At 36.4% G+C, this 9,988-nt stretch overlaps 1 long non-coding RNA gene across 1 annotated transcript; it reads right to left on the bottom strand.

Moving 5' to 3' along the window:
* Window positions 1-1,476: 1,476 nt before the first annotated feature.
* LOC130012250 (uncharacterized) lies at window positions 1,477-4,392 on the bottom strand. The gene is made up of 3 exons (XR_008787636.1): window positions 4,322-4,392; window positions 3,315-3,350; window positions 1,477-1,610 (listed from the first exon to the last, which is right to left on the bottom strand). It is a non-coding gene; the product is annotated as an uncharacterized LOC130012250 (long non-coding RNA).
* Window positions 4,393-9,988: the final 5,596 nt, after the last annotated feature.

The following is a 9,988-nucleotide window of genomic DNA, read 5'->3' as shown; positions in this document are numbered from 1 at the left end:
TTAGGACCGCGTCAATTTCTTGTTGGTTTCTGAGACCTACGAACTGCTGCACATATGGCTTGTTTAAATTATATGGATCAAGACTTATAATTACATGTATTAACTATTTTTCTTAAGCTTTGTGTGGTTATAAAGATTAAGATCATGGGAATGTTCAAATAATTATTCTATGCCACGACATACCATAAATATTACATTTCAGTCAATCGGAAGAGAATGACTACTGGGGTTGCTTCCCTTGTTTTGTAAACGCTTGTTAAACGAAGCTATCGTCTCATCAATCCAACGTATTAATGGGTGGGTTAACAAAAAACCCTATTAGCTTAGTCCCTATTAGCAGGTTGCTGTGTGATCAGGCGTGGGCCTGAAACAATATGATAAACGTATTTGAAAATATCAAGTTTATTCACTCGCGACGATTAGAGGGAGGATCTAACTCTCAGACTGTTCAGTTATCCCAAATAGCAACACGTACGTTTATATTCTTGTATAATTTAGGCTATTAAGTGTGGTATGTATTGCATGAACTAAGATTCATTTGATCTGTACATTTTGACAACTATTTTATTTTATAAATTAAGACAGCTATGTTCTGCATTCAAGTTTTTGGCAACATTCTCCTGGTACGGTAACCAACTCACAACCATCTATATGTTCAACCGTCCATCGTGAACACCTGTAAGAAATGAGAAAGATCAAGGTTGGCAGTTTTTATGTCGTCAAGATACGGTTAATGTCAACGGGGTGTTCGGGTCCATAAATAGGCAGGCATCCGTGCACACATATTTGTGCTACATCTAATTATTAAATAGAAGTCAAGCTTAACATTATTATGAACAAGAAATCAGAATAAGTGTAACTGTTTGAATATCCGTAAATTATTGAAAGTAGAGTTGAATTTTTCCAAATTCTTATTGATTTAATTTGCGTTTTATTTTGAATGTGTGGGTATATACAGGTTGTACTCTCACACTCTTAACATAATCATGTTTCTAATTGCACTTTTACCTGGGTGTCTATATACAGGTTGTATTCTAACACTCTAAACATAATCATGTTTCTAATTGCACTTCATAAAAACTGCTTACCTGTCAGCACAGATCATTCTATTTCTGTTGACATCAAAACATTCACATACATAATCACACTGATCATACCATTTATCATTCAAGTTGTATGTATTACCTTTATACAAGCATGTGCCTATATAAACACAGTTATGGTCAATTAAAGTTATAGCTTAATAATAATAATATATGAATCAAAGTCCCACATTTTAGATTTGCAATGTCTGGTATTTTTTGTTATTCACAAAAAGTAAAATTGGAAGTTTAAGACCATAACCAATCGAGAATACTTTTACATGTACCACAATATCAGAACATCTCTTAAATCTTCTCGGTTGTTATGATCAAATGTTGGAGATCAAAGATAGTCAATACACCAAATGAGCTTACCATTTATTGCAGATGGTGGTCCTTCAACAATAAAGGTATTCTGTCCACCTATAAGATGTCCATTTGTAGGCACGGGTCGGGGAGTAGCTGTTGTAGATGGTAGCTGGGTAGTTGCTGTTTCCAGACCTGTTGGTATCTTTCCTGGAATCTGACCTTAAAAAAATCAACATGCATGTAACCAGGAAAGCAGCGTTACTGTCAATACTGCTGCTAAAATTGTTTGTTATCTTCTCTTAAATAAGTTTACTGTTTTTGATTTCACAGTTAATTTGAGTTAACAAAAGACACAATCAGCGACGTTTCGACTATATAGGGGTCTACTGTCTTTATCAAGCAAAGAATAACAACATAGTTCAATGAAGATATATACCCTTAAAAAGAAGAAACGCACAGTCCATTTTTCACCATGTTTTTATTTGAACGGGATCGTTGTTTCCATAAATCTTACTTGTTTTTAATATCATTATGTAAGGATAAAGAAATTCATTATTGGTTTTAAATGTAGGGTCACTAATTGTAACTGGTCACACTTTCTGCCGAAATTTGTTTTCGCTTGATGCACCAAGACACATGAGTTTAACAACTTCACAAGCTTTTCGCCTGAAACCCAAATCTAAAGCCTTTAAAACCCCGGGATTCTCGGTTTCAAAATCAGTTGCACACTCAACGAGCCAAGTGATTCCACATCTGAATGAAGATCAACGCAACAACGCCATCGGTTAGATACAAGCAGGTAAATACCAGACAGCTGGGATAGGTACCGACAGCGAAGATCAACACGAGTCCGCCCGAGCTCAGGCCAAACAAGAGTGACCCCACTTTACGTGGATCGTCACATCCGCTTACGTTATTTGCGGAAACGATTCATAATAGCGACATCTACTGCAGCAGCAATTCCTGGACGGCGTAGGATCTCAGACCAGACAGTCCATAGACGCCTTCGTGAAACCGTATTACGAGCTGTTGTTTTGAAATAGGCCGACACCGTCAAATCCGACTTCAATGGGGTCGGACACACAGGGTATGGCCACAGCAACGCTGGAGAACAGTTTGGTTTAGCAACGAGTCGCGGTTCCTGTTGCAACGAGACGGTTGTAAAGCGAGGGTATACCGACGACGAAATGTCACTATGAGTTTCTTTTTTTTCGAAGAGTATATAACACAAATATTTATATACAATCAGAGATAATCCTTTAGAAACCATCAAACGGACTGGACGCCATAAGAGTTGGGTAGTAATGAACTATGTACAAAGAATCATAAAGACAGCTAGATTGGGCGGTGAATATGCTTACACAGGAGCAATCCACTAAGAGAAGCCATATTTGTGAACATAACATAAGATTATCCGGTATTTAATCAATGAAACATTTAAAAGATAATAATAATTGTACACCTTTCCTAAAAATTCCAGATTTATCAACATATTTAAGAATTTGTAAACATATTGTGAAATAGTAGAAAATGAAAAACATGTGAGAGAGAGCGAGAGATTAACGTCCACTCGACAAAAACTAGGTCATTTCGGGACTAAAATATGGTTCAATTTTATTTCAATAATTCGCTTGTGCGTGGGGGTCGTTAGCAGTGGGAGGAAACCGGAGGACCCCCAGAAAACCCAGGAGTTTGGACAGGCACCCTACTCCTTGTCACGTACAACCGGGGAATCGAAACCAAGCCAGTTGACTCAATGACAGACCTTATTATACAACCCGCACACGCTAACCAATCGGCCACCAACCACCCCATTTAAGATATACAAAAATATTTATTGACTATGGTTATAAACTATATCTAATGTGACAGACCGGTTATGTGCAGGACATAATCCTTCACGAGTAAATAAATACATCTTACCGCCTGTGTAAGTTCCATTCCAGTTATTAGTCTGGTCTGAAATTATACAATGATTAACAATATATATGTCCAATACGCTTCATATAGTATTGAGTGTTGTTGTTAACGCACAGATCCCAACGTTTGTCATGTCCATTCCGCGAGAAGAAATTACCCATGTCCTTCCCTTTCTTGCATGAAAGTACTTATTCCCAATGTCAGATGATAATAATTGCCCGAAAGCTTTTGGATCAACTTGTGTAGAAACGTACAACAGACTCAAAATCACGATGTCATGCCAGTGAACTGATGATACAAAGAACCAGCGGTGGTTGAGTATCTTGCGAACTTGTCTTAATTTCCCTCACATTGGAATTACTAGTAATTGTGCTGATCGTACGAGACCGACAAACATGTTAGTGCACGTGTTGGTGACACCCGTATAATCGAAGCACGCGTACGTGCAGCCATTTAAAACCCACCGACTGTTGTTTCGTATTGTTCAGGGGCCTGTTTCACAAACTTGTAACTAAGATAAAATCCAAATTTTAGTAATTTGATTGGATAATATTAGATTGATTTTAGTGCTTAGCCAATCAAAACTGGAGTATCTACTAAAATTTGGATTGTATCTTTAGTTAAGATTTCGAGAAACAGGGTCCAGATTTTTATCTGAATGGGTATTAGGGAACATGCATCGCTTATCTTAAATATTTCTCACTAATGTCGACTGTTGATATGGAAAATAAACGCTGAAGAATCCCAAATCACAATCTCGGCTAACACCGTATAAATATTAGAGATAGAGGGAGACGCAATTGTCCTATCTCGTGTAGCATTTATGAACACAGAAGAAACAACTCTCTAACGATATATTCTGTTGACGAGTTATTCTTTTTCTTTCCTTTACAAAGCTTTATACACAATAATATTAAGGGTACTGCTATCGAGTTTTTTTCAGCAAGTTCTTTATTTAATAATTTACACTGTTGTGTGCTTAATTTAATTAATTATGTATGTATACTTACTGTAACAGAGACGACAATGCCTTCTACAGTTGATTCTTGCCCACACAAAATACTTAGCATCCGTACAAACTTCACTAGTATACTGTGCACAGAAGTCGACTCTATCGAAACATGGTTCGGCTTCAGGGCAGTATCCGCATCTTAAAGCACAGTGTTGACTAGCCCAGGGAGCATAGGCACCAACACATGCTGAATCTAGATAATTATCACAATCGTCCTGTGTATTTGTACAATTACCACTCACAGTTGGTGGCTGCATGGTAGTGTGGACTGGAAATAGATAGACAGAAAATGTATATAACATAAAAATTATCTCAAATCCTTGATTATGTTCTAGAAGATAAGTATTTATTTAACCCGTTCGCTTCATTGTCCCGTTTACTCATTTCTAAATGATATTTGTTTGAATTACGTCGCGAAAATGAGTTCAGATATTTAATTTGAGCTTCCTCAGAGATATGCATATGAGGATACTCGATTGGTCGTTCAGGAAATCAATTCTCTTAATCCCATAAGGCACCAATCAGGTAATCATAAGATCTGATTAATATATAAGGCATGGGTCAAATGAATATGATAAAGTTGCAACCAATCTTTATGGGTGTACTCGATTGAAAGTATCGGAATTACTTGATCTCAACCCCTCCTAAGAGGTCAATCGGACTCGCACTATATCTGTTTTTAGAACTGTTTGAGACTCAATTTATTGTCACTCGAATGCAATGCCGTCAATTCGGAGATTTCGGACTAACAAAGGAGTACTGAATTAAAATATAAAGCCTTTATTTGTTTTGGATGTAAGAGGCTGACAATGAAAGTGTGACTAGTAGCTCGAATTGTACCAAAAACCGAGATTCACCCGTTAACAGTTGGAACTCAAAGAATTTCTAGCGGTAACGCCGATACCCGAGTAAACTTCACACACATCTATGGAAATATAAAATACCATAATATGTCTGTCTCAATTTAAAGTGTTCACATAACTAAAAAAATAAGCACTTTATCATTTAAGCTATTGCTGTGTCAACAAAAAATGTTGGTTAACGCAGTACATGAAGGTGAAAGTAAAAAATGTGTACCCTACCAAATACAGTTAAATATAAATTTATAACATGATATTTACCCTCTATTGCTGGGGTGGTAACGTTAGCTATAAATTGAAAAAAAAGGAATTACAAATAATTGTCAACACAAATAATTGTCAACCGTGACCAAATGCAACTAAAGTGATGTTATTACTATTTATGATAGATATTAAGTGTTGCGGGAAAACTTCATGCACCAATTAACGATGATTGGCGTGTGTAGCATTTCAGACCATAGCACCAGGAAAACGGTTTGGATGGAGTTAAAAACACCAAAAAGAACATTGTTTAGATTAATGCATTTTTGGGTGTGCCCAGTAAAATAGTTGGTTTTTAGACTACCGGGCCGAGGGCATAGCCCAGTGGCCTAAATCTAGATTTGGCATTAAGACATCAAGGGCACCAACTTCAATAAAAGTTTTTAACCATGAAAGGAATGGGCACAAAAAGGGTAAGACATTTACAATATGAACCCTAAATATGTAAATTAATTTCTAGACTTTCGATTGTGGCATGATACTGAACTTTAATACACAACCGTTAGCTTGCTTGGTTGACTACAATTCATAGTGGTGTATTTAGAGACACGAAGTTCTATACAACCCGATCCCAGTAAAGTATTTATTATAATTAAACATAGCTTCAACATACCACCACAAAAACCACAGAATTTGTTGCAATGATCTTCTGCCCATATACGGTAACCTTTATTGGTACATATGTCTGACGAGTACCCTTCACAATTGCTGATTGTATCTATACAAGGAGGCTGGGTTGCATAGGGATCTGTACGATATAAAACAATAGATTAGGAGCCACAACGGTGTTTTGTTCAACACTAAATAGAACTAGATCTGCCAGTCAGGTATGAAAGCTATCATATTATTCACGGTCACTTCCTGTCACGGATTTATAAAGAATCTCATAAAGAATTATTAAATTCGGTCAATAACTTGCTATGTTATACGCTAAGTTATAACGAGAAACATTTCACCCGGGCGAATACTAATCTGAAATAAGGTGATAACTGAGGCTTATATTACTGGAATCGGATTAACCTTAGCTGGCCGAATGTAGGTCACATTTGATAATTTTCAAAGGTACGAAAAGTGTCCCATAAACAACAATTTCGGCACGAAACTCATAAAAGGGGAACATTTTCAAATGCTATATATTAGACCATAGACCAAGTTATCTAAACATGTACTTATTTTTAAAATAGACGACAAATTGGCGGAAATACGGGATACTTCGGATATTCTGAATATCGTCGGAATACTTTTGTTGCGGCCTGGGCATCTGAGTTCCCTTTCCAGAAGTTTCAGAAAAATCGATCAAGTCGTTTAAAAACGGGAAGTATACGACAATGAGCTAACAATGGCGGGAAAATATCGAAAAATAAAGTGAAATAATTTGAATGAAACTTATATGTCTAGAATCGTATTGACCAAATTTATAAATTTATAAAATTAAAGAAAAAAAATCTGTAAACAGCTTTGACGGGACGAAATTCAAAATTTTGAAATTTTCCAAATTTCCAAATTTGAGCCAGGCTATCGGGAAATATATTAATTTCGGAAATAAGAGACGAATTATTTTAAAGCCCGTTAACATAGATCTTTCATTATTTTTTTATATTGGATTCAAAATGGTTACGATCATTTGACTGAAATCAACATTGTGCCCCGATAGATTTTTAGGCATTTCTTTAAGAATTCTGACAATGTAACTCCTAACGTACACTCATATAGGATTTTTCAAGTTTTCAGATTGTAGCACTTCCGGTTTGATCTACGCGCTTTATTTATTCTGTACATATTTGTAGTTTCTTTGCTAGTACAGAAAAACAACCAAGGCAGCCTGATCTCATTTTGTTTCGTTTTTTTTTTCATAAAACATTGATCATTAATTTCTCAAAGGGGAGATAAGTTAAAAAATTCCTAATGACATTGGTAAATTTCATGAAAAACGCGATTATATTAAAGAAGTTTTCAAGTTGGTTTTTACTCCCGGGATGAGATGTCAATGACGTAATTTTCGAAAATGGGAAATAGCAGATTTAAAGTAAATGTTTCGAGGTACTCAAAGAAATAAGAATAGGTCAGAAAGTCACCAAGTCATAGCTATGTGAGTCAATGTTTTCCTCAGTAAAATTCGGTGATCTCGGATTCTTAAAACGTTTCGAAAATAGTTTTAATGTACAGAGATATAAGATTTGCAGAAAAACACAAACACAAAAAAAGAATATTAATCTTAACACAAACAATAAGCTTTCATATGAAATATAAAAGCTTAGTAAAATAGATAGTTTGTAAAGAAAGGGAATATTTTAATATGAGAATACCGAATAAAGTTTTAATCCCACCTACCTACACAATATCCACAGAACTGGGCACAGTTTTCTCTTGCCCAGTTTTCATATATCCCACCACAACTTCCTTTACCATAACCCCGACAACCATCATATCCTTTTTTATTCGTGCAACTGTTTTGAGTAACGTCTATAGATATACAAATATACATAACATTTACATCGAATTCATAAGTAAAATACAACCACATTTTCCGATGTTATAATATCAGAGTTTCAACGCCTAACCTCGTAAGACAGGTTATTGTGAACAATACAAGGGGTACTGAAACCTTTTCTTTCATTGTAATGGCCTAAAGGGGTTTAACTAGCGAACTAATAACGGTAGCTTAACGTATGTGTTTGATTCCTTCGTCAACGTAATGATAGATCTGTTTCTATGGACGTAGGCTAATTATATAAGAAATATATAAGAAGTGGAGCATGTCATCTTTCGTCGCAGATGGAATATGCATAATGCTTGGCAGTATTCATCTCTATTCCAGATTATATTAGCCAGGACATAATACTCACTTTGATCCGTTTGGTTGTTATTAACTGTTTGGTTGTTATGGACTGTTTGGTTGTTATGAGCTGTTGTGTTGCTATGAGCTGTTTGGTTGTGATTGGTTGTTTTGTTTGAATGGTTTGTTTGAGATGGCGGCGTTGTTTGCACTATCTGGTGTGGTCTCGTTGTTAGTCTTGTGGTTGGTCTTCGTTTTGTTGTAATTTTAAACCAAACCGATGTGCTGGGTGTTAACAGACATACAACTGGGAAAGAACATTGCATTATATAGAGCATGTTACAAACACACCTCGTATGCTTTCCTCGGTAAAATACACTTGTTTCTATATTGACATGATTGAAAAAATATGTTTGACGAATGAGCGATAGATAGAAATGTCATTTAGCATCCACCCAGCACAAATTACATCATTTCAGGACTAACATATAGTTGTCTTTTTTCAATAATGGCGTGTGCCCCGTGGGAGGAAACCAGATGCTCCAAAGAAAACCCAGGTTAGACAGACCACCCTACGCCTTGCCAAGCGCAAACTTGGGATCGACATCACCTCACTTGACCCAGTGACATACATAATGTTTAAAGTACACATGGAACTATGTTCATGGGATCTTGGATGACGGCCCGATCTTAAGAGAGAGAGAGAGCGAGAGAGAGAGAGAGCGAGAGAGAGGGAGAAAATGGGGTTTAACGTCCACTCGACACAAACTAGGTCATTTCGGGACTAACATATGGTTTAATTTTTATTTCAATAATTCGCTTGCGCGTTGGGGGTCTTTAGCAGTGGGAGGAAACCGGAGGAACCGGAGAAAACCCACGAGGTTGGACAGGCGACCCTACTTCTTGTCACATACAACGGGGGATTCGAATCCACGCCAGTTGACTCAATGACAGGCTTTATGATACAGCGCGCACGTGCCAACCATTCGGCCATCCAACTCCCCCACCCCCACTCCTGATTTTAAGAGCATAAATTCGCATATTTCATCATTAATATGTGTACGGACCGACCAATCTGCTTATTTTCCTTTAAAACGGCACCTTTATCAATTTTTAAAATAATAATTATTTGTGCAGTTTCTGTGCGGCTTACATTGATGAATTCTTAAAAGGTGCCGTTCTAATTTAAAGGTTTCAATTTCATGTTCCATGTTTCTAAATAAAATTATGAAAATTTTCGTGACAGCTTACATTAACGAATTCAGACAGCACATTCTCTGAAAAATTTGAAATTATAGTCGTAATAATAAGATGTCAATTCCATGCTTTATTTTAATTTCTCAAAAGATCTGTCAACGGTAATCCCTCATAGAAAACGTAACGGGGCTTATGGAGACCGATATATTATGCTATGCAGTGTGCGATTAAATGGATTTTCACATTAAAATGGCACTACGTCCTACTCTTATTTCGAATTCGATGTTCATAGGTGCTTTTACGTGTATACACGGGACATGGATTTTTCTTCCATCCGAATTTTTATACGCAATTCCATCCCAGAACCCCCGTCCTGCATAACTACGCCACAGTGGTCCCCACACAAAAAAGTTATCTTTGATATAATCATGAACCATAAATATAAAAAGCAGGCAGATTTTTTTAGCTAAGATGTTGAACTATAAATAAATAAAAAATATACTTACATATAGAGAGCACTAATAGAAGACTAGTTATTTTTTCCATGATGATATGTCAGAGTCCACAGGTA

Source organism: Patella vulgata, chromosome 3, assembly GCF_932274485.2.
Source record: "Patella vulgata chromosome 3, xgPatVulg1.2, whole genome shotgun sequence".
In the NCBI taxonomy this organism is placed as follows: domain Eukaryota; kingdom Metazoa; phylum Mollusca; class Gastropoda; family Patellidae; genus Patella; species Patella vulgata.
Note: the sequence above shows the minus strand (reverse complement) of the source record. Positions and strands in the feature narration are given on the sequence as shown.